The 27,069-nt window shown below is 42.1% G+C and overlaps 1 protein-coding gene across 1 annotated transcript in view; it reads left to right on the top strand.

The window, feature by feature from the left end:
- Positions 1-27,069, top strand: part of CUX2 (cut like homeobox 2) — a 478,876-nt gene that overhangs the window by 297,672 nt on the left and 154,135 nt on the right.

Genomic DNA, 27,069 nt, shown 5'->3' with positions numbered 1-27,069 from the left:
ACTGAGCCCTGAGGAGTAATGGCAACACCCTCATTTCTCCTAGAGGCTCATTTGCATATATTAAAACATAATTTTCCTCAGCAATGTGGGCAAATATGAACATGGGACCAACACAGGTGCCTTCAGCTGCCAAGCGCATATGTAACAGGTTGGCCAGTTTCATAGGTACAAATCTGCTGACAGATGCCCTTTAAAACAAATTAAACACAAAGTAACTGAATGCTTAGTTATTCACTCCTTAAAGTCAGTATATTTTGTTGTACCTTTGGCAGCAATTAGTCTTGAATATGTGTGAATAGACACTGTAAACTTTGTAGATGAGGACACACTGCATTTAGCTATATTCTTCTTTGCATGAAGATCATAAGTAAATAGTTACTTTTTAATTTAATTTTAATTCACCCAGAAATGTTAATTTAAATTTAAAATGGAAGATTTTCCTAGTTTTAATGAATGAAAATATAGATTTTATGAAAGACAGGAGACGAACATTATGCTTTAAGATCTTTCTTTTTTTCTACTCCCAGCAGCAAACAGTTAACAATGTAAAACAGAAAAATGTACATAAGATAGGTAAATCAGTGTTTGCAAACAGCCAATCAACAGGCAGCATAGGTCATATAAGGTCTAATCAATCATGTGAATGGCCTTCTTTCTTGATGAGATGGTGAAGGATAACAGGATGCATGAAGAAAACGTAAACATCCATGTTAATAACACTGGTTGGAGATTGTAGTAGGATTTGATGACCCGTTGAAGAACAGTCATGAGGATGAAAAATGTTTCAGACTAATAGAGAGGAGACAAAAACAATAAAAACAAGGGTCGGGTCAGTAAGGTGGGATAATGTTCATCTCCTGTCTTTCATAAAATCTATATTTTCCTTCATTAAAACTAGGAAAATCTTCAATTTTATATCAAGGCAGGAGACTCCATTATGCAAGTTCAAAGATTATGCTCTATAATATAATTCTAACAATAACTATAAATACCAACTAATGGTTACTGAAATAATACAGTGGAAATGTGTGGATCAGGTTGGAAATAAAAGGTATTAAACGTAGATTCTGAGGCCCAGTTGGCCGCCTTTAGAATATCTGATAAGGATCCTCCAGATTGTCTAATTTTTATGGACATAGCTCCTCTAGTGGAGTGCGCCTCAAAAAGAGAAGTGTCCACCCCTGCTTAGGACACAGTTCGAGAAACCCATCTAGCTAGGGTTCCTGATGTCACTAGTAGATTGGGTCTGCAATATAAAATGAGGAGTTGGGATACAGATGGACTCCTTAGAGTTAAAGTTCTATGTTCGTAGGATCGTAGGCACCTGACCACACAAAGCTTTTCTTGGTGAGGAAAAGCGGGGTAGAAAACAGAAGAGATATTAGTTTTGGTACGACGGACAATAGAAAACTGAACTCCTTGTGGTAGAAATTGGCTACGAGATATGTCTAAAGCTCAGACGTCCAAAATACGTTTAAAAGATATTAGACATAATAACATGGTTAACTTAAAGGACAATAACTTCAGAGGGAGAAGATCATTATCTTCCCAAGTTAAAAATAGGTCCAGCACCAAGTTAACGTCCCAAGTAGAGTGATATTTGGGAGTGGGAGGCCTTCGATATTTAATGCCCTTCAAAAGTTTGCAAACTAAAGGATGTTTGGCTATTGGTAAAGCCTGGATAGGTGCATGATAGAAAGAGATTGCCGATTGGTAGACATTAATAGTCCGATATGCCTTCCCTGCCTTGAAAGAATCAGAAAGGAAGTTTATAATATGGTTTAGAGGTGCACATACAGGATCCAATGTCTGTTGACCGCACCAATCAGACCAAATCTTCCAGGCTGATCTGGAGAGGATGTTGCTAGCTGACGGTAATCAAGTCCAACTGGCCTGAAATGAACCAGTCTACTAGAGACAAAAGATCCAATAGAATCAGAGGATGTTGATGTCCGGTCGGGTCTAAAAGGATTGATGGATGAATCAGAAGGATTCGTGGATAATCTATAGTCATTGCCAGAATCTGGGGGAACCAGGTCTGATTTGTCCAGAGTGGGGTTATTAACACCAAAATTACTTGTTGAGACATGGTTAGAAGCAGAATCCTCGAGATGATAGTGAACGGAGGGAAAGCGTAAAGGACCTCCATAGGCCACAGTTGTGACAGGGCATCGGTACCTAGAGATTCTGGATCAGGGCATCAGCTGAAGAACCGAGGTAGCTGACGGTTGAGGCGGGATGCGAAAAAGGTCCATATACTGTATAGTGGACCCCAGAGAGAATTCATCTGATGGAAGATGGTGGGATCTAATCTCCAGTCGCTAGTCTACGATAGAAATTCTAAATTCCAGTCCGCAATAGTATTGGACAAACCTGGAAGGTACTCCGCCTTCAAAATGATATGTTTGTCTAGACAGAAATGCCAAAAATCTTTGCCAATATTGGCTAGAATCTCCGATCTGGTTCCTCCTAGGCGGTTAATATACTGTACCACCGCTATATTGTCCATCTGAAGAAGGACACAACAATGGGATAGAATCTGGTCTGGGGTAGAATTGAATATGGTCTTGCCGTTCCAGTCTTCGATGTGTTTCAGCCACCACAGGAGCTCATCCCTGGTATCTGAAGTTAGAGTTACCTTGTCTGAGAAACCCAACCCTTCCCTCAGATGTAGAGCTTTCAAACGTTGGAGAGCTCTGTAGTGGAGGGGAGCAGGAAAAATCGCTTGAATTGAGGCAGAGAGTAGGGCTACAATCCAAGCAATGGTTTGGAGAGACACTAAATTCTTGTTTAGGATGGACCGAATTTCTTTCCTTATGGTCTTCAATTTCCTGGATGGAAGGCTCAGAGTAGCAGACTGAGTATCCACTAGAAACCCTAAAAACTCCATCTGTCTCGATGGGGTTAGAATCGATTTCTCGTGTTTGATCAAAAACCCCAGGTTGATTAAAAGAGTTAATGTCCAGTGGATGTGAAGGAGAATTAATGAGTGAGACTGAGCCATGATGAGGATGTCGTCTAGTAAATGATGAGACGTACACCTCGAGTCCGGAGAGTTGCTATCACTAGTTTCAAGAGGTTCGTGAAACACCATGGTGCGGAGAACAGTCCGAACGGTAGGCTGGTAAATTCGTATTTGTGACCTTCCCATAGAAATTTGAGGTAGGGTTGAGACATGGTGTGCATAGGCACCATGAGATAGGCGTCTTTCAGGTCTATTTTTGCGAGTCTATCATTTTGTAAAAGTAGATCCCTTAGTAAATGGATACCTTCCATTTTGAAATGTTGGTAGAAGACATAATTGTTGAGGGTCTTCAAGTTGATAACAGGTCTGTGGCCGCCATCCCTCTTTTTCACTAAGAAGAGGTTGCTGAGGAAACCTGGTGATTTTACGGGTATTTCGACTAATACACCCTCGGAACAAAGTTCCTTGTTTTCTAGTTGTATCCGACCTTGATCTGTCTGTGAGAATATTATAGGATGAGGGAGCTGTGTTTGTATTGGTTGACAGAAAAAAAACAATTTGATAACCCCTCACGGAGTTTAGGATCCATGCGTCTGCTGGGATAATAGCCCAGACGTGCATAAAATGTCTTATTCGACCTCCCAAGGGAATGTGGGAAGAATACAGAAGAAGCTCTCTTACCTGTAGAGGATCTTGATCTTGGGAATCCTCTATTGCCTCTGGAACGCCATGGTCTTCCTCTTGTGGGGAAGAAAGGAGTGGTGGCATAGGAGGTGGTTGGGAAGGTAGGATGTTCAGGCTGAGGAGGGGCAGGACCTTTGTAACATTGTCCCTCCTGGGACACCCAGCTGGGAAATCGGCCCGTCCGTTTCCCAGCCCTTGTAAAAACACGGCCTTGGTACTGACTATGATATATTAAGTCCATTCCTTTACCCTTTTCCTCCCCTACCTCATGTACATGTTATGTCTGTCTTGTATCGTCTTGTCCTTTCCCCCTGTCATTATAATTGTTTGGCCAATAAATTGAGAATACACGCCCTATCTATACCAACTTGACCAGCTACATCAGCCTATTTTCTGTTGTGTCATATCTGATTTGGGTTATTGTATATTTTACTACCTCTTAGGCCTATGTATGGCCAATAATTGGTCCTTACTTATACTTATGTACTTGATATGCTTGTTGTAGCATATACTTTTATGCCTTAATAAAACAAGGATTGAACTGTAAAAACACAGCCTTGGAAGACACGTTTTAGTGATGTCTGGGCCTTTTCTAGGGATGAAAAGAGCCCTATGTATTTACATATATCCTTCACAAAGAAATCTCAGAAGAGTAAAGCTTCTGAGGATGGGGTATTGTCTGAAGCGGCCAGGTGTACTAGCTGCGGGTCTAGCCGCATGAGGAAAGACCTCTTCCTTTCCATGCAAATGGATGCGTTGGTGTTGCCCACTAAACATACTGCCCTCTGGGCCCAACCCGTCAGGACCGATAGGTCCACCGGATTTCCAGAGGCTTGTTTAGTCAGGTCTAAAATCTTTGTCAGTTGACCGACTACGTCCAATAGTCTGTCCTGGATCGTTCTAAAAGAACGATCAACTCCTTTTTTAGGATTTGGCCAAAATTTTTATGACAGTTTGGTCTATTTCAGGAGTATCTGCAATTTTGTGCAGGAGTGTAGGCCTAGGGCATTCAGAACGCAGCTTACTTCTAGCTGTCTTGTCTAATGGTTTATTAAGCCATAATGAAACAAATTTGGATTGGTTGAGGTACCCACTCACCTGACCGAGGATGTTTGATCATCCCAGGGTCAAAGAAAGGGGTACCCGACCCATCCAAGATAAGGGATGAAGAAGTTTCCTCTTCTCCCAAAATGATGTCTCCCTCATCAGTAACATCCTCCTACAGTCTGGCTTAACTCTCAAAGCCTTAGAAGCCCGCTTCATGTTGACAACCTCAATATTGACTGCTTTAGCAGCGGTAACTGTGCTTTTTGAAAAAGCTTTAGTAGTATCCTGATCCCTTTTTTGTATGTACTTTTTGCAATTTCGTAGGGGTGGAATCGGTAAGAAAGCGCCTTTTATGAGCGGCTTTACCCCCATTCATACCTTCCACTAAACGGGAAGTGGATTTCTCCGTAGACCAAAATTGGTCAGAAAGGGGTAGCAGGGTCTTTAGGAGACTGCATGGTTTGGGCATTGGTGATAGCCATGGCTACAGATTGTGCAATCACCTCTTGTAATGAAGATATGACGGCATTGACCGCACATTGAACAGATTTTGTCAGTGAATTATTAATTATGGACTGTAGGATTTCTTCTTCAACTATAACTGAACCTGGAGTCCCAGGTATTTTATTGGTATCCTCAGCGGACATGGTAATGGTAAGTATATGGATGATTAATCAGGAATAACATAACATTTTTATAATGAATTAAAGAATATATATATATATATATGTATATAATGCAGAGCGCATCTGACTGAAACAGTGTGAGAAAAAGGGGCGTGCAGGCTGAGGACCAACCAGAGTACGCTTACTGGAAAGAACGGAGCGGTGAGGTAAAGTGAAAGTAAACTGTGACGTTGCTATGGAGGTAAGGTTAGTAAAGGAAACTGTATGGAAAAAAGGGGTGTATGGAGGGGAGTATCGGCGGGAATATCGATAAACCCCTTACAGTATAGAGAGAAAGAGAGAGAGAGCTTTGCGAACAGATAGTGGGTCAATAAATATTCAGAAAAAACATGGAATATATATATACAGTGCTGACCATAATTATTCATACCCCTGAAAAATTATGACTTAAAGTTACTTTTATTCAACCAGCAAGTAATTTTTTGACGGGAAATTACATAGGTGTCTCCCAAAAGATAATAAGACGATGTACAAGAGGCATTATTATGGACAAAAAACATTTCTCATCTTTTATTTACATTTGAGCAAAAAGTGTCCAGTTCAAAATTATTCATACCCTTCTCAATAATCAATAGAAAAGCCTTTATTAGCTTTTACAGCAATCAAACGCTTCCTATAATTGTAGACCAGCTTTTTGCTTTTCTCCACAGATATTTTTGCCCATTCATCTTTAGCAATGAGCTCCAAATCTTTCAGGTTGGAGGGTCTTCTTGCCATCACCCTGATCTTTATCTCCCTCCACAGATTCTCAATTGAATTCAAGTCTGGACTCTGGCTGGGCCACTCCAAAATGTTAATGTTGTTGTCTGCTAACCATTTCTTCACCACTTTTGCTTTGTGTTTTGGGTCATTGTCATGCTGAAATGTCCACTGGTGCCCAAGGCCAAGTTTCTCTGCAGACTGCCTGATGTTGTCGTTGAGAATCCTCATGTATTGCTCTTTTTTCATGGTGCTGTTTACTGTGAATAGGTTCCCTGGTCCATTGGCCGAAACCCCCCCCCCCCCCAAAGCATTAGATTCCCACCACCATGTTTGACAGTGGGGATGGTGTTCTTTGGGTTGAAGGCTTCTCCTTTTTTTATGCCAAATGAAGAAAACATCATTGTGACCAAACAATTAAATTTTTGTTTCACCTGACCATAACACAGAAGACCAGAAGTCTTCTTCTTTGTCCAGATGAGAATTTGCAAAGGCCAAGCGAGCTTTTGTGTGCCTTATCTGGAGAAGTGGCGTCCTCCTCCCAGATTCACCAGGAGGGCCTTGGTGGTGATCCTTGGATTCTTTTTCACCTCTCTAACTATCCTCCTGGCCAGCACAGGTGTCACTTTTGGCTTCTGACCACGTCCTCTAAGATTTTCCACAGTGTGGAACAGCTTGTATTTTTTTTAAAATACTTTGCACTGTAGCCACTGGAACTTGAAAACATAAAAAATTGGCCTTGTAGCCCTTTCCTGACTTGTGTATAGAACTTTTGATTTTCCCAGAGACTGTGACAGTTTGTGAAGGGTATGAATAATTTTGGACTGGACACCTTTTGCTCAAATGTAAATAAAAGCTGAGAAATGTTTTTTTTCCCCACAATAATGCCTCTTGTACATTGTCTTATTATCTTTTGGGAGACACCTATGTCATTTCCCCCCAAAAAATTACTTGCTGGTTGAATTTTTTTTTAACTTTAAGTAAAAATTTGCCAGGGGTATGAATAATTATGTGTAGCATATACTATATAGTATATATACTATAGGGAACTTATCAATAAGGTAAATGATATATCTACATATATATATATATATATATATATATATATGTGTACATACAGTATATATATATATATATATATATATATACATACAGTACAGACCAAAAGTTTGGACACACCTTCTCATTCAAAGAGTTTTCTTTATTTTCATGACTATGAAAATTTTAGATTCACACTGAAGGCATCAAAACTATGAATTAACACATGTGGAATTATATACATAACAAAAAAGTGTGAAACAACTGAAAATATGTCATATTCTAGGTTCTTCAAAGTAGCCACCTTTTGCTTTGATTACTGCTTTGCACACTCTTGGCATTCTCTTGATGAGCTTCAAGAGGTAGTCACCTGAAATGATCTTCCAACAGTCTTGAAGGAGTTCCCAGAGATGCTTAACACTTGTTGGCCCTTTTGCCTTCACTCTGCGGTCCAGTTCACCCCAAACCATCTCGATTTGGTTCAGGTCTGGTGACTGTGAAGGCCAGGTCATCTGGTGCAGCACCCCATCACTCTCCTTCATGGTCAAATAGCCCTTACACAGCCTGGAGGTGTGTTTGGGGTCATTGTCCTGTTGAAAAATAAATGATTGTCCAACTAAACGCAAACCGGATGGAATAGCATGCCGCTGCAAGATGCTGTGGTAGCCATGCTGGTTCAGTATGCCTTCAATTTTGAATAAATCCCCAACAGTGTCACCAGCAAAGCACTCCCACACCATCACACCTCCTCCTCCATGCTTCACGGTAGGAACCAGGCATGTAGAGTCCATCCGTTCACCTTTTCTGCGTCGCACAGAGACATGGTGGTTGGAACAAAAGATCTCAAATTTTGACTCATCAGACCAAAGCACAGATTTCCACTGGTCTAATGTCCATTCCTTGTGTTCTTTAGCCCAAACAAGTCTCTTCTGCTTGTTGCCTGTCCTTAGCAGTGGTTTCCTAGCAGATATTCTACCATGAAGGCCTGATTCACACAGTCTCCTCTTAACAGTTGTTCTAGAGATGTGTCTGCTGCTAGAACTCTGTGTGGCATTGACCTGGTCTCTAATCTGAGCTGCTGTTAACCTGCGATTTCTGAGGCTGGTGGCTCGGATGAACTTATCCTCCGCAGCAGAGGTGACTCTTGGTCTTCCTTTCCTGGGGGGGTCCGCATGTGACACAGTTTCTTTGTGGTGCTTGATGGTTTTTGTGACTGCACTTGGGGACACTTTCAAAGTTTTCCCAATTTTTCTGACTGACTGACCTTCTTTTCTTAAAGTAATGATGGCCACTCGTTTTTCTTTACTTAGCTACTTTTTTTCTTGCCATAATACAAATTCTAACAGTCTATTCAGTAAGACTATCAGATGTGTATCCACCTGACTTCTCCACAACGCAACTGATGGTCCCAACCCCATTTATAAGGCAAGAAATCCCACTTATTAAACCTGACAGGGCACACCTGTGAAGTGAAAACCATTTCAGGTGACTACCTCTTGAAGCTCATCAAGAGAATGCCAAGAGTGTGCAAAGCAGTAATCAACACTGGCGTCTCTAGCTTTTACATTTTGGGGGGCACACTGGGGGCCAGGACAAAAGTAGGGGGGGGGCAGCTATAACAACGATACATTTACACAAGTACGCTTAGAAATGCTGCGATACTTTACCCAATACCTAAAACCGCAACAGGGAAGAAAAGTCCAGATGTCTGTGGATGACACTTTTATAGAGAGGGGGATCTGTGGATGACACTGCTGTGTATAGCATCTTATGCTATATGTGTCATCCACAGATCCACCCCATGACAGTGTCATCCCCATTTCCCCCTCCATAACAGTGTCATCCACAGATCTCCCTCCCCGCCTCTCACAGGAGTGTACATTTGACATTTCTAAACTGTGATCCATATCCTGCAGTAACTTTAACTCAGGATTAAGCGGCCGCTCATCTCTACTAGTACCTTAACCTTACACCACTCGGCTAGCTTCGGTAACAGGGCCAGGCTACAGCCTACAGGTACTGCCTGTTAGTTGTTATCGAGCGAGTGCTGATTTTTGCAGGTCAGAGCATACAGATTACAGTTTAGAAGAAATGTACACTCCTGGGAGTGGTCCAGACCAGTGGCGGATCCAGATCCTGGACTCGGGAGGGGCACTTCCAGATTATTTTCTGTCCACCGCCAGAGAACAAGGGTGCTTATAGAACAGACTTCACAGTGTAGAGGTATACTGTATATTGTGTGGCACAGTGTAGAGGTATACTGTGTGGCACAGTGTAGAGGTATACTGTGTGGCACAGTGTAGAGGTATACTGTGTGGCACAGTGGAGAGGTATACTGTGTGGCACAGTGTAGAGGTATACTGTGTGGCACAGTGTAGAGGTATACTGTATATTGTGTGGCACAGTGTAGAGGTATACTGTATATTGTGTGGCACAGTGTAGAGGTATACTGTATATTGTGGGGCACAGTGTAGCGGTATACTTTATATTGTGGGGCACAGTGTAGCGGTATACTTTATATTGTGGGGCACAGTGTAGCGGTATACTTTATATTGTGGGGCACAGTGTAGCGGTATACTGTATATTGTGGGGCACAGTGTAGCGATATACTGTATATTGTGGGGCACAGTGTAGGGGTATACTGTATATTGTGGGGCACAGTGTATGCTATATGTCTATAACATAAACATATTTCACATGAACACTTACAGTTACTTGGCTTGGCCCTTGGGGGTCTCGGACGCCACTTCCACACTTTGGCCGGGGACTCGGCGGAGCTGATGTTGTGTTTTATCCTAATGAGAAAGATTTCATAATAAGGATTTGGAGAAGGGGCAGAGGGATAGCAGAGCAGGGAGAGGATGGTGCTGCTACTAGGGGGTCATACCATGTGGGAGTAATAAAACCCACCATAATGCCCCCCAGTAGAAATAATTCTCCTTATAATGTGACAATACAAAAAATACCCCCTTATGCCCTCAGTTGAGCTAATGTCCCCCATAATGTGCCAGTATAAAATACCCCTATATAGTGCCCCCAGTAAATGCCCCAATACTGCTCCTCTCCCCCTTCCTCCTAGTGCCCCCCATAATGTACCAGTATAAAATGCCCCAGTAGATGCCCTCAGTGTCCCCCATAATTTGCAAGTATAAATTACCCCTTCTTAGTGCCCCCGTAGATGACTCCATAGTACTCCTCTCCCCCCTTCCCCATAGTACCCACCATAATGTGTCCCAGTATAAAATGCTACTGTACAGAGCCCCCCATATAAAACACCCCTTCTTTGTGGCCTCAGTATAGTGCCCACCAATAATGTGCCAGTAATAAGCCCCCCATTACGTGCCAGTAATAAGACCCCCATTACGTGCTAGTAATAAGACCCCCATTACGTGCCAGTAATAAGACCCCCATTACGTGCCAGTAATAAGACCCCCATTACGTGCCAGTAATAAGCCCCCCCATTACGTGCCAGTAATAAGCCCCCATTACGTGCCAGTAATAAGACCCCCATTACGTGCCAGTAATAAGCCCCCCATCATGTGCCAGTAATAAGCCCCCCCATCATGTGCCAGTATTAAGCCCCCCCATCATGTGCCAGTATTAGGTCCCCCCCATCATGTGCCAGTATCAGGTCCCCCCCATCATGTGCCAGTATTAAGGCCCCCCCATCATGTGCCAGTATTAAGGCCCCCCCATCATGTGCCAGTATTAAGGCCCCCCCATCATGTGCCAGTATTAAGTAAGTCCCCCCATTATGTGCCAGTATTAAGTAAGTCCCCCCCCCAATGTGCCAGTATCGCTATTGTAAAAAAAAAAAAAAAAATTATTCACTTGACTGATCCGATCCGTTTGAAACGGCTCAGTCACACAGCACACAGACAATGCAGACAGAGACGCTCACCTCACGCTGGCAGCAGGGAGCCTGAGGGAGGGACGGGGAGGAGCGTAATATGATCCTAGAGTGGAAGCTGCTTCTGCCAGCCCCTCCCTCCCCGCCCACCAACCAATCACCGACCAGAGCTGAGGGGGCAAGGCAAGCACACTGGCAGCTCTCTGAATCGAGTCGTCTGAGTCACACAAGTAAGTGCAGGGAGTCTAAGAATAGAAAGGAATCGAATGAGTCACAAGTTAAAAGAATCTAAAGATCCGACTTAGTTTGTGACACATTCGATTCATTGAGTTAAAAGAGCCGAGTCAGACTGTAGAACAGTTTACACTGAGGCTGAGGCTTTTGTTGCAGCAGTGATAAGATTAAGGGACAGGAGCAGAGAGATAAGAGAAGGGACAGATGACACAGAGTTTAGATTACAGGTTGAATTAAATTAACCCTTTAGAATCAAATTGGCTTCTCAGGAGATATATATGTTAAAGGCATCTCATTCAGTAGCTATATAACTACGGGTGGGTTCACATCACCTTTATGGATTTCCGTTATGGCTTTCCGTTATAAAAGGGTTATAACAGAAAATAACGTAATCTATCAAATGGAATGCAAAACGGAAACCTTTAAGAGGCATTCCGTTTGGCTTTCCGTCATCGTAAAAGTCTATGGAAATCATAACAGATCCGTCTGGGTCCTGTCGTGTTGACAGGACTTAGTTTTCCGTCTTGCATAACGGGACCGAGACGGATCCATTTTGATTTGCATAGACTTCTATGAGGATGGAAAGCAAATGGAATGCCTTTTAAAGCCTTCCATTTTGCTTTACGCCATAATACAAGTCTATTGTCCTCCTGTCCTGAGTCCTCCTGTCCGGCGTCAGCCTCAGCTTCCCTTTACTATAATAAATCACTCTTCCTGACTCACTCAATACTAATCAGAGTTCAGAGAGCTGAAGAGCCGACTGCACTGAGTCAGCAGCAGCAAGTGATTGTGAATCGAATGTGTATAGCATATGCGCATGCGCACCGGCACCTAGAGTCTTCGGTTCACTTGCGAGTCAGCTCAGCAGTCTGACTCACCAAGTGAACCGAAGATCCGATTCATGAATCGGTTCATTTGAATGAGCTGATTCAAATGAACCGATTCACCTAAAAGATCCGAACTTCCCATCACTAGTTATCAGCGCTCCTATGCAGGCCGGAAGTCAGCTCCCAGCGGGGGCACACGTTAGTCAGCGGCTGTAGTAGGAGCTCCTGACATGGTGGCAGCCCGTGCCGTGATAGATAGCCCAGCAGGTAGTGTGTGTGGTGACTGCTCTGGGTCAGCTATGCTCTGCTGTCAGGCTGCCGCTCTGCTTCTTCTCCCTGGCATTGAAGTGTCAATAGGAGTGCTGCCAGGTTCCAACTTCCAGCCACTCACCCTCAATGAATAGGGGGGGGGGGGGGGGGGACTTCCCCATACTGGCATGTACATCAAGGGGATTCACTGCCCCAGTATGGCATGTACATTAAAGGGATTCACTGCCCCAGTATGGCATGTATATTAAAGGGATTCACTGCCCCAGTATGGCATGTACATTAAAGGGATTCACTGCCCCAGTATGGCATGTACATTAAAGGGATTCACTGCCCCAGTATGGCATGTACATTAAAGGGATTCACTGCCCCAGTATGGCATGTATATTAAAGGGATTCACTGGCCCAGTATGGCATGTATATTAAAGGGATTCACTGGCCCAGTATGGCATGTACATTAAAGGGATTCACTGCCCCAGTATAGCATGTACATTAAAGGGATTCACTTAAATATGGTTTTGATTTAAAATTACTTTTTGTATCAGGACAAGTAGATTGTCATGAGGGACAAGTAGATTGAGACCCCGCTTTAGTCCTTCGACAAGTAGTTTTTTTTTTTAATTTCCACACCCCAGTACCTCCAAAAATAGTTCTTAATTTACATTCCCCATATGTCTACTTCATGTTTGGATCATTTGGGGAATGCCATTTTATTTTTTGGGGACGTTACAAGGCTTAGAAGTTTAGAAGCAAATCTTGAAATTTTTCTGAAAATTTCTAAAACCCACTTTTTCAGGATCAGTTCAGGTCTGAAGTCACTTTGTGAGGCTTACATAATAGAAAACACCCCAAAATGTCCCCATTTTAGAAACTAGACCCCTCGAGGTATTCAAAACTGATTTTACAAACTTTGTTAACCCTTTAGGTGTTCCACAAGAATTAATGAAAAATAGAGATAAAGTTTAAAAATTTAACTTTTTGGGAAGATTTTCCATTTGAATCCATTTTTTCCAGTTACAAAGAAAGGGTTAACAGCCAAACAAAACTCAATATTTATGGCCCTGATTCTGTAGTTTACCGAAACACCCCATATGTGGTCGTAAACTGCTGTACAGGCTTACGGCAGGGCGCAGAAGGAAAGGAATGCCATATGGTTTTTGGAAGTCAAATTTTGCTGGACTGGTTTTTTGACACCATGTCCCATTTGAAGCCCCCCTGATGCACCCCTAGAGTAGAAACTCTAAAAAAAGTGACCCCATTTTGGAAACTACAGGATAGGGTGGCAGTTTTGGTGGTACTATTTTAGGGTGTATATGATTTTTGGTTGCTATATATTACACTTTTTGTGTGGAAAGGTAACAAGAAATTGCTGTTTTGGCACCGTTTTTATTTTTTGTTATTTACAACATTCATCTGACAAGTTAGATCATGTGGTATTTTTATAGAGCAGATTATTACGGACGCGGCAATACCTAATATGGATCCGTTTGGCTAAGTTTCGTCAAGCGGACAGCAAATCGCTGCAGGCAGCCTCCAGAGCGGAATGGAGACTGATCGGAGGCAAACTGATGCATTCTGAGCGGATCCTTTTCCATTCAGAATGCATTAGGGCAAAACTAATCCGTTTTGGACCGCTTGTGAGAGCACTGAACGTATCTCACAAACGGAAAGCCTATACGCGAGTGTTAAAGTAGCCTTAAGATAACACGGACAACCCCTTCAAGTTTGCTTTATCAAATAAAAGTAAATTGCACCCAATTAAACAGTGAGCTTATGTTTCAGTGATAGTCAACTGATATGGTCCACTGTGTCCTGGTAGCATTACCTACATCATGTAAGTGTACCAGACCAGCAACTGTACATTAATTTAACACAATTTCCTTCCAGACTTAACATGAGTGATTTTTTAGAAATTCATTTTGGGGCCAACAAGGGGTATAACTACTGCCATAACAACCATCGGGACTGCTACAGGGCCTGCAACAGCCGAGACAGCAGCCTGGCAGTGCGGGGGGATAATTTATTATTTACATACAGGGCCTGCCACCCATGGCAGCAGGGACTAAGCCTAGCATACTACAGTCTGAGTCCTCTGTCCAACACTGTGCTAGATAGAGTCTAGTAATAATTGCAGGACCCAGGCAGCGGTCAGGCCAGGCCCTGCAAGTCCCCGACCTCCTTCCTGGAGGCCTCTATCATCTATGAAGTTTCAGCCTATAAAGGAGCTGGACCTGGCCGCAAGTCACAGGAGACCCCTGCAGTCACCTGCAGGACTTCAGGTAACATCCACTCAGATATCTGGCTGTTGCAAGGAAACGTACCATATATATAGAGAAATTTAAATATTTATTCAATATATGTTAGTAATAAAATCCAAATAATTATAAAAACCATAAACAAAAATAAACTAAATGAAAAAAGATAGAAAAATAAAAAGGTAAAAAAGAGCATAGAGATAGTATCACCCTATCAATGAATCAGGAGTATAGTAAATAAGGGTGTGTATGTACAGTCGTGGCCAAAAGTTTTGAGAATTACATAAATATTGGAAATTGGAAGTTGCTGCTTAAATTTTTATAATAGCAATTTGCATATACTCCAGAATCTTATGAAGAGTGATCAGATGAATTGCATAGTCCTTCTTTGCCATGAAAATTAACTTAATCCACAAAACAACTTTCCACTGAATTTCATTGCTGTCATTAAAGGACCTGCTGAGATCATTTCAGTAATCAACTTGTTAACGCAGGTGAGAATGTTGACGAGCACAAGGCTGGAGATCATTATGTCAGTCTGATTGGGTTAAAATGGCAGACTTGACCTGTTAAAAGGAGGGTGATGCTTGAAATCATTGTTCCATTGTTAACCATGGTGACCTGCAAAGAAACGCATGCAGCCATCATTGCGTTGCATAAAAAATGGCTTCACAGGCAAGGATATTGTGGCTACTAAGATTGCACCTCAATCAACAATTTATAGGATCATCAAGAACTTCAAGGAAAGAGGTTCAATTCTTGTTAAGAAGGCTTCAGGGCGTCCAAGGAAGTCCAGCAAGCGCCAGGATCGTCTAATAAAGAGAATTCAGCTGCGGGATCGGAGTGCCACCACTGCAGAGCTTGCTCAGGAATGGCAGCAGGCAGGTGTGAGCGCATCTGCACGCACAGTGAGGCGAAGACTTTTGGAAGATGGCCTGGTGTCAAGAAGGGCCGCAAAGAAGCCACTTCTCTCCAAAAAAAACAAAAACATCAGGGACAGATTGATCTTCTGCAGAAAATATGGTGAATGGACTGCTGAGGACTGGGGCAAAGTCATATTCTCCGATGAAGCCTCTTTCCGATTGTTTGGGGCATCAGGAAAAAGGCTTTTCCGGAGAAGAAAAGGTGAGCGCTACTATCAGTCCTGTGTCATGCCAACAGTAAAGCATCCTGAGACCATTAATGTGTGGGGTTGCTTCTCATCCAAGGGAGTGGGCTCACTTACAATTTTGCCCAAAAACACAGCCATGAATAAAGAATGGTACCAAAACACCCTCCAACAGCAACTTCTTCCAACAATCCAACAACAGTTTGGTGAAGAACAATGCATTTTCCAGCACAATAGAGCACCGTGCCATAAGGCAAAAGTGATAACTAAGTGGCTCGGGGACCAAAACGTTAACATTTTGGGTCCATGGCCTGGAAACTCCCCAGATCTTCATCCCATTGAGAACTTGTGGTCAATCCTGAAGAGGCGGGTGGACAAACAAAAACCCACTAATTCTGACAAACTCCAAGAAGTGATTATGAAAGAATGGGTTGCTATCAGTCAGGAATTGGCCCAGAAGTTGATTGAGAGCATGCCCAGTCGAATTGCAGAGGTCCTGAAAAAGAAGGGCCAACACTGCAAATACTGACTCTTTGCATAAATGTCATGTAATTGTCGATAAAAGCCTTTGAAACTTATGAAGTGCGTGTAATTATATTTCACTACATCACAGAAACAACTGAAACAAAGATCTAAAAGCAGTTTAGCAGCAAACTTTGTGAAAACTAATTTGTGTCATTCTCAAAACTTTTGGCCACGACTGTACACACATTATCACAATATATATTCCATTCTTAAAAAGCCCACGATTTGCGCATGTTTGATTGCATAATATATTGTATATAATGAATATGGTGTATTGACTCAATGTCAAATCAGCATTTTTTTTTTTATGAATAGATTGAATATAAACAGTCCTTTGTATATAGATAACAATGTGCTGTATACTTTCTTACAATCACATAGCTCATATATATCCAATTTATTTTAAAACATATTCCATCCCGCTCAATTCGACTGGCTTTCATGTATCAATACTGTGTCAGAAATGGTAAATGCCCTTTTTTTTTTTATAGCAACACAGTTAGTTAATGGTTAATCCTTTAATGTTATTATTGAGTGCTACTTGTTGCGATCTGCAGGTTGATGGTTAGTATGGCTCAAATAAATGGTTACAATACCAGTCTGTTTCCATGACCAGGGAGCTATGCTTGCAGAGTGTGAGCATATCGCTTCAGCAGCTGTGCTTTGATTGCTTTGCTCCTTCAGCGTTCCACGTGGCATCCCACGTGTTGCGGGGTTGCCAGTCCGTCCTGCTACTGGTTACCAGCTCAATGGAGATTGCGGAGCGCTCCGTTTGCTATAAGGGAACTTAGTTTTACAAAGTCCAATCGTTTATCAGTTGGCTGTAAATGCTCCCATGTGTACTGCGTCCTTTTAATACCAAACACGTTTCGGAACCTCGTGCTCCTTCAGTGCTGGACAGTACACTACTTTATAGATCCTCTAAAAGATGGATCTTTGATTGAGGCTACTTTCACACTCGCGTTTTGGGCAGATTCGTCATGGATCTGCAAAAACTGATCCGTTACAATAATGCAACCGCATGCATCCGTCATGAAGTATTATCTGTACCATGGCCAAGACGGATCCGTCATGAACTCCATTGAAAGTCAATGGACATGGATCCGTTTTCTATTGTGCCAGATTGGCTCAGTTTCGTCAAGCGGACAGCAAAATGCTGCAGCGGAATGGAGACTGATCGGATGCAAACTTATGCAGTCTGAATGGAAAAGGGGATGCTCAGAATGTATTAGGGCAAAACTGATCCTAGACGGATCTCACAAACGGAAAGCCAAAACGTGAGTGTGAAAGTAGCCTAAGGGAAGGTGTTAATTACGGTATCAGAGGCCTTTGTTGAGGAATCAAATATATGGAATAGATTTTGCCAGTCATACAAGCGGTATTATAATGTTGCATATTATACAGAGCACTAGTGAGACCTCATTTGGAGTATTGTGCGCAGTACTGGAGACCATATCTCCAGAAGGATATTGATACTTTGGAGACAGTTCAGAGAAGAGCTACTAAACTGGTACATGGATTGCAGGATAAAACTTACCAGGAAAGATTAAAGGACCTTAACATGTATAGCTTGGAAGAAAGACGAGACAGAGGGCATATGATAGAAACTTTTAAATACATAAAGGGAATCAACAAGGTAAAAGAGGAGAGAATATTTAAAAGAAGAAAAACTGCAACAAGATGAGGGGCAAATTAGAGGGGCAAAGGTTTAAAAGTAATATCAGGAAGTAAGGACTTACCTCTGCATCGCTGGGCTTGGGAATAAAGATGGCAGATCGCATGTGTTCGTCGGCGAACACTGCGAACTGGCCATCACTGCTCCTGGTCAGACATGCTGGTGGTAGGTGTCTGCTAGATGAAAGATACTGCAAGCTGGGTGCTGAGCATATCCTGGTAATACATCAATTTTGCCTCCCTTTTCAGTTTCCAACATGTGAGAGTACAAAGCAGGGGTGGCTTTTAGTTTTGAAAATGGCAGCTACAGGTATCCTCCATAGATCAGTTGCCTAAATGCAGTGGAATCCACTAAGTGGTACGGAAGTGACTTTACCAGCAGCAACTTGACTAGGTGGGAGTTCAGTTGGCACACAAGGTGATTACTGGGAGTGTACTGTTGTTTCCCTCCCATATATTCAACTATGGATGACTGATGTCAGAGCAGAGAACAACAAAGAGTAGACAGAGAAGGAGAAGCAGAAGCTGATGATCTTAATGATTATGACCACTATGATACTGTACTGCTTGTGGATGTGGCCCCTAGACTGATGACAGCAAGAAGGTCAGTAAGATTTTTTCACATGAGCAGATGATGCCACCTTATGTGCTGAAGAAGAGCCACAGTTTCTACATTGTCATGTCTATTTTTGTTGGCCAGCAGTGTTGGGAAGAATTCCTACATGGGAGATGCCCACACAGAGCTACCAATTGCCCTAGATAAGACAGCGCTTGAGCCTGCATCAGCAGCAGCATTGTTTGCTCCATTGCAACAGTTTTGTGGAAACAAATCGTCACTTGGACAGAGTCCGCTATGCAATAGTGAATGACACACAACAACACATCAGGTCAGCTACATTAGTCTGTGAAAGATGGAATTTTTGCAATTACATTTGCAACACTTAAGACACAAAATGCGCAATTGGACAGACTACAGCAACAAATATACACTGACCGTGATGCTGCAAAATACATTGGATCAGGTTTGGTATTAATTAAAGAGACTTTGCAACAGCTTTTTTGAAGAAAAAAAAAGTGCAATTGGACAGTCCAGTGCAACTATGATGATAAAAAAATTATCAGCTAGTACATATGATTTTATAGATGTAAATTGGGCTGCCAGCTGGCTCCTGCACGTTAGAAAAAAGAACTGTAGCTTTAAATATTGATATGCAATTCTAGGAGAGCCTCAATGGGTGTGAACGGCTGTCTGAAACATTATTTTATTAAAAGTTTTAGTAAAAGTTGTACTAAAGTAGATGTAGAATGGTTACTTATATTTCTTAGCACCCTTTTGCAACTGACTTTCACTAAATATATTACCAAGTCCAGTTGTAATCCAAGAATAGAGGGATATCTTTCTTTAAGAAGACCACCTCTCTAGCTAGCCCAGATTTCCTTTGACAGATTTTTAGTTCCACCATCTATTGTGCATCTTCTTTGAGAAGTCTCCACCCACCAGAAGACCAATTTTGGGTGGTCATCTCAAAATAGTTTCACAATATAATGCAGTCTTATGTCCTATAATCCTGAGTCCATGTTTTTGGTCATTAGGTGTCGTCTATCACCTTCCTCACACTCTAGAGTTTCCGCATGCCCATACCTGTCCACCTATTATGTTAATTGCATACTTCCAAACAATAGAAACTATTTCTTATGAACTTATAAAAAAAAATCCAGACTTGTAAATTAATTTGTTCGTGTTGTACTATGGCGGTACAGATGGACTCATTAGCATGCACACAACAAATAATTATAGATGAATTTTTCGCCAGGCTGCCTAATGGGCTTGCTGGGTTAATTATGTCAATGTATAATTACACCAGCCCTGGGAGACATAATGACACACCCTGCTGAGCAGACACTAGCTAATGATGGTGTAATGCTGACAGAGGGAAGACATACTGTTCTGCATGCACCTGCTTACCTCTGCACAAACTGCTTGTGTCCGTGTTTCTTCTTTTGCTTAAATAAACAGACATTACTCAAAATTGGTGTATACAAATACTGTAGCTTAGACATTAGTGCCAGATGCATGTAAATGATCCTAAGTGTGTCTCTCCTGTTGTTTTATTATGCCAATGCCTTATTTGCAGAGAATTGTAATGGAGACATTGCAATAAGTATGGTATTGTGGGTTCTTAATGTGTCTGTTCCAAGTTTGTCCTCAGTCTGCCTTTTCCGATGATTGTGTGTACAAGCTTGAAAGGAACTTTGAGAAAAAACTTATACACTGTGTTATAACTATTGAAGGATGCAGAACTTGACACAGGGATTCATTAACAACAAAGATGATTCTTCCACCCATCATTTACTGCCCTGAGGCCTGGCAAATAGAATATCACTTTTACGTAGGGTGTTCCTTTAAAGGAAGTCAGTCAGCAGTTTTGACAATGCTAAACTGCTGATAGCACTAGGTAGGGGCTTGGGAGAGCAGGACAAATATACCTTTTGTGGAGCTTTTATAATCAAGATTAGTGAGAATATGAACTTGGATTCTGGCAGATTCTGCTCTGTAAGTTCATTCGAGGTGTAGCTTCACTGTGAAGTGCTCTCGATTGCCTCAAGGCCCTTCCGTTTCAGTGACAGCTGTAGAATCCAACTATGAGACCACTACAGCTGTGATCTAGAGCATAGGGGAGGGGCTGTAAAACAAAAGCGTCTATCCTTGCACCAGAGTAGTCATCCATTATGAGCCGCTGTGATAAATCTGCTTCATATTTGTACAGCCTTAGACATATTGTCTAAACGCGTGAAGAACAATTTCCACCATCTTCAGGATTGGTAAACCTGCATCATTGTTCTTTTTAGTTTGATTGCATTAAAGGGTACCCATCTATTTTTCAAAAACATTTGACATGTCATAGACCCCCACCGATTGCTAAAACACAGGACAGATGCACACGGCGGTGTACTGATTCATAGAAAGACTATAAACTTTCTGTGAATCCGTACACCACTAACTGTTGTCCAAAGAGAGCCAAACAGAAACACAGCACCTAGCTGAGCGCTTCTGTCCTCTCATTGATTAGTGGGGGTCTCACCCCAACCCTCACTGATCACTAATCCTGCAAAATAAAAAAAACATTTAGAAGAAATAATTAAAAAGTTATGACTGCTAGAACACAAGTGGGGAAAATATTATTGGTCCTTAAGGCTCAAATTAATGATGTCACTAAGGGATAAAAACGCAATAGTGAACCCTGAGTTGTGCGCCAACAAGATTTACTGCGGATACACATTAAAAATCTACAATTAAAAAAGTGACATTTTTGGGAGGGTTTTCCCAATTTTAACGTGACTGTTAAGAGGTTAAAGGGTTATTCCCATCTCAGACATTGGGGGCATATCGCTAGAATATGCCCCCAATGTCTGATAGGTGTGGTTCTTACTAGGGATGAGCGAATCGACTTCGGAGGCTTCATCTCCCGAAGTCGATTCAAATAAAACTTTGTTTTAATACTGTACGGGGCGAGCGCTCTGTACATAATTAGAATATATTGGCTCCGATGAGCCTAAGTTATTACTTTGTGAAGTCTCGCAAGACTTTGTGTAATAACTTTGGGAATTCATTTTTACTGTAAAAAACCTTGATACCGGGTCCAGTTCCAAGGTACCAATGACATCGTTCATCCCTAGTTCTTACCTTTAGTACCCGCATCTATACTTACATGCGCTGCCTCCATCCATTAATTTCTATGGGAGCGCTGAAAATAGCTGAGTGGCGCACTCAGCTATTTTCAGAAGTCCTAGAAACCTAGAAATGGATGGGAAGCGCAGCCACCGCTCTATTCACTTCTGTGGGGCTTATGAAAATAGTGGAGCCAGTGCTCTCCCACAGGAATGAATGGAGGGCGGCCACGTTTGAGCGGTACTCCCTCCAGCACTTTGTGGGCTCCGTTCTAAGAATAGTTGCAGATTCCAGAGGTGGGACCTGCACCTATCATACATTGGGGGGCATATCCTAGTGGTATGCCACCAATGTCAACCCTTGTCTTCCTGTGTGGAAATTTTATTAAAAAGAAAAAAAAACATTTTTCTATTTAATACCATTTTGAGGAATCATTTTTACAAATGGATTTATTCATTTAAAATGTAAATGAGGCATCAGAAGTAATTAGGGTTCAATGAACTGAAATTTACAATGGACCTTCTTCACCAGGCCTCTACCTTGGTCTATAGAGAATTCCTCAATGTGACATACATAAAAAAAATCTTTTAAGTTCCTTAGTAATTCAGCACCACAACTCTAGCAATAGGTCAGATTTTTTTGTTGAATATTTTAATGTGTAGTCTCATTTTCAATAGCAGAATCTTAAGCCAAGTTCCTGATACAGCTGTTCTACCATCTTTCTCTAAAACTGTGATTTATTTTATTGGGTTCAGCTCTGGTCTTCAGGGTTCATTTGGTCCTCTCCCATCCATCTGGTCCTGCACAAAAATGTGAATGGTAGAATCTTTTTCAATACAGTGAACCTTAAAGCATCTTTTTCATTTGATGTAGGGCCCTTGCCAGTAGTTTAGCAGCTTCACACTCTGATTAGCTGGAAACAGCCACCATAAATATTCCTTCCATCTGTGCAGATAAATCCAGCGCCTAGAAAAGTAATATGTAGATGCTCTTCATTGGCTTTTATTACTTGGCAACGAAACACAAATAAATATCTGTAAAATGTGAAGAACAATTACTTTGTAATGTTTGTTTTAAATAGATTAGAGTCTGCTAAATATGCCTGAAAAATGCCTGGAATCCCTGTGAGAAAGCCAGGAAAATACTGAAATGGCTCAATCGTTACATTATAGATTATTTACTTTTTTGTGAACAGATTGGGTTAAAAGCAGTTTAGTATCAATGTCCCTTAATTAATCTGTATCATATGTTGCCATGTCAGATGGTGTGAGATATTAACACTGACTGTTCTTCAGTTCTCTTGTAAGACACCTTGACAATTTTAAAGCACATCATTCCTAAAACCACTATGCTTTCCTATCAGCAGTCTTAAGCTGGGTGACAAACTCAAGAAACATAAACTCTGTGAGAAAATAGTTACATAGGATTTTTTTAAAACGTATGAATGGAAAATATTTAGTTCCTAGAATACATTTTATGGACAAAACTTATGAGACATATACACATTAGACCTACAGGAGCTTTGATGACATCCCATTCGAAATCCATAAGAATTAATAAGCTAAAGCAGCTTCTTCTGGCTCGTAGTATCCATTTTAGTTCAACCCAGAGGTGTTTGATGGAGTTAAGGTCAGGGCTCTGTGCGGGCCAGTCAAGTTCTTCCACATCAAATTCGCCCAGTCATGCCTTTATGGACCTTGTTTTGTGCACTGGGGCACAGTCATGCTGGAACAGAAAAGGCCTTCCCCAAACTATTCCCACAAAGTTGGAAGCATACAATTGTCCAAAACCTCTTGGAATGCAAAACATTAAGATTTCCTTTTACTGGAACTAAGGTGACTAGGCCAACCAGCAAACTTTATACTTAGACTTATCTATCAGACTGCTAGATAGGGAAGTGTGATTCATCACTCCACAGTACATGTGTAAACTGCTCCGGAGTCCAGTGGTGGCTTGCTGTACACCTTTCCATCAACGCTTGGCATTGTGCTTGGTAATGTAAGGCTTGCATGCAGCTTCTTAGCCATGGAAACCCGTATCATGAAGCTCCTTGTGCAGTTTCGTGCTGATATTAATATGATAGGAGGTTTGGAGCTCTGAAGTTACTGAGTCAGCAGAGCATTGGTGACTTTTATGAACTAGGTGCCTCAGCACTCTCCAGCCTCGCTTTGTAAGGTTACATTGCCTGCCACTTCATGGCTGAGTTGCTGTGGTTCCTAAAGGCTTCTATTTTTCAAAAATACCACTCAGTTGATGGTGGAATATCTAGGAGGGAAGAAATTTCTAATTTCATGAACGGACTGGTTGCAATGGTGGCATCCTATTAGAGTACCATATTGGACTTCAATGAGCTTTTTAAAATGACTAATTTTTTACAAATGTTTGTAAAGTCAGACTGCAGAATTTTATACACCTGTGGAAACGGAACTAAATGAAACACCTGCATTCGGTGATTCAGGTGTGTTCCAATACTTTTGTCCTTAGTATAAATGAGTATGGGGATGCCTTACAATATCAACTACTGTCCATGCACCTATTAGAAAATGGCCTCTTTATGAGCCAGATATGTCTCCTGTCCTGGTGGCCTCTGTCATGTATGAAATGTGTTGTATGTTTACCTATTAATTTGAATAGGCACTATGCTACATTTTGGAATTGAAGATAAAAAGTTTTATGCAAATATAGTGGCTCCACCTGTTGAGGTACTAGAATCGGTGCACCGCTAGTGGACTACCCCAATTTTGATAAATATAGTGATAGATTTGTATTAGTAAGACAACAGGCACTCGGTCACCAGGAACTGTATCAAAAATAATTTATTACACTGAAATAAAAAAAATATATAAAACCAACATGTATATTGCTACTTTCTCATCTGCTTCAGCAATAGTAATGTGCACAATGATTGGCTCTATAACCAATGAACTGGGATTATTGTACTGTTATACAATTAAGAGGCTAACTGCATTGATTCTCTATCATATGTATATCAAATATCTCTTATATCCTAAAACTCCTATATCACAAAATCAGATCGCGCATGAATAGTTAGATATGGTGGTTTTCCTGTCCCATCCAGTGTAATTAGTATAGCTGAGAAGTACAGGAATCCATCCCATCCAACACCCATACACTGTTGAATCCAAAAGAAGAATGTGTCATTAATGCCACTATTAATTCATATCAACTCCAGAATTACATATATCAATAAAATACACATATAATATCCCTCCCAAAAGAAGTCCCAAAATTATGTTAATAATTAATGATTCCTTTTGTACTTCTAATCAATAATCATGATTATAAAATATTGAAATCCGAATGTTCATAAATCAATAGGCATGATTGGTATGAAAAAATCAATAGGCATGATTGGTGTGAAAAACTCAGTGTCCGTGATTATTGTTGTAAATCAATGTTCATAATTATTAAAAAATATAAAAACATAAAAATATATAAATGATGGTAGAACAATTCGATCTCATTCATGAACCCCTGTATATAATAATTAATTAGGCAAGCTTCATCCAGGTATAGTTGATCAATATTCACAATCTTATAGTATAGATGAGCGTTTTCAGTTGAGCGGTGTTTTACTCATTGATGCAGCTGACTCCCCTTATCGCAGCCTGTATCTATCCTTGTTCTGCGTCCCACGTGGTCGCACTGTAGCCGATCTCCAATACCGCGGGCTGACGCTTGATAGGCTTCGGACTTGTAAGGATTCACACTGCCCCCACACAATAGTTTTCCCCACACTGTCCCCACACAATAGTTTCCCCCACATAGCAATTTCCCCACACTGTCCCCACATAGAAATTACCCCCACACTATCCCCACATAGAAATTACCCCACACTGTCCCCACATAGAAATTACCCCACACTGTCCCCACATAGAAATTACCCCACACTATCCCCACATAGAAATTACCCCACACTGTCCCCACATAGAAATTACCCCACACTGTTCCCACATAGAAACATATAAATTTCCCCACACTGTCCCCACATATAAATTACCCCACACTGTCCCCACATAGCAATTACCCCACACTGTCCCCACATAGCAATTACCCCACACTGTCCCCACATAGCAATTACCCCACACTGTCCCCACATAGCAATTACCCCACACTGTCCCCACATAGCAATTACCCCACACTGTCCCCACATAGCAATTACCCCACACTGTCCCCACATAGAAATTTCTCCACACTGTCCCCACATAGCAATTTCCCCACACTGTCCCCACATAGAAATTTCCCCACACTGTCCCCACACAGCAATTTCCCGACACTGTCCCCACATAGCAATTACCCCACACTGTCCCCACATAGAAATTTCTCCACACTGTCCCCACATAGCAATTTCCCCACACTGTCCCCACATAGAAATTTCCCCACACTGTCCCCACACAGCAATTTCCCGACACTGTCCCCACATAGCAATTTCCCCACACTGTCCCCACATATAAATTTCCCCACACTGTCCCCACATATAAATTTCCCCACACTGTCCCCACATAGCAATTTCCCCACACTGTCCCCACACAGCAATTTCCCCACACTGTCCCCACACAGCAATTTCCCCACACTGTCCCCACATAGCAATTTCCCCACACTGTCCCCACATAGCAATTTCCCCACACTGTGCCCACACAGCAATTTCCCCACACTGTGCCCACACAGCAATTTCCCCACACTGTCCCCACATAGCAATTTCCCCACACTGTGCCCACACAGCAATTTCCCCACACTGTCCCCACACAGCAATTTCCCCACACTGTCCCCACATAGCAATTTCCCCACACTGTCCCCACATAGCAATTTCCCCACACTGTGCCCACACAGCAATTTCCCCACACTGTGCCCACACAGCAATTTCCCCACACTGTGCCCACACAGCAATTTCCCCACACTGTCCCCACATAGCAATTTCCCCACACTGTGCCCACACAGCAATTTCCCCACACTGTGCCCACATAGCAATTACCCCACATAGTAGTCCCTCCCATAATAATTTGCCCCCACACTGCCCCATATAGTAATTTGCCCCCACATAGTAGTCCCTCCCATAATAATTTGTCCCCACACAGTAATTTGTCCCCACATAGTATTCCCTCCCATAATAATTTGGCCCCACATCCCCCCCCCATGTGCTCGATGTCTCTTAATATGTCCTACTGTCTTGTCACCCACCCCCAACATGTCCCCCAAAGTAGGCACATGAAATAAAAAAATAAAAAATGAAAAAAAATGAAAAGCTAAATACTCACCTATGTCCAGGGCCAGGCGCTTGTCGCAGAGGAAGGCGGGATGAGGCAGTGCTGCGTCCTGGCACAGGATGACGTCATCACGCACGCCTGCGCCGGGATTTCACTACCGCATAGGCCTCGGCGACGGGACAGGGAGCTATGCTTTCCGGTGCCCCGCCGCAGTATGTGGGCATTCGGGTCGGCGTTGGGCCCCCCAGCGGTGCTGGGCCCGGGGCTGCTGACCCGAACGTCCCTATTGTAATACGCCACTGCTTACAATATAAA

Source organism: Bufo gargarizans, chromosome 1 (assembly GCF_014858855.1).
Source record: "Bufo gargarizans isolate SCDJY-AF-19 chromosome 1, ASM1485885v1, whole genome shotgun sequence".
NCBI lineage: Eukaryota > Metazoa > Chordata > Amphibia > Anura > Bufonidae > Bufo > Bufo gargarizans.
Note: the sequence above shows the minus strand (reverse complement) of the source record. Positions and strands in the feature narration are given on the sequence as shown.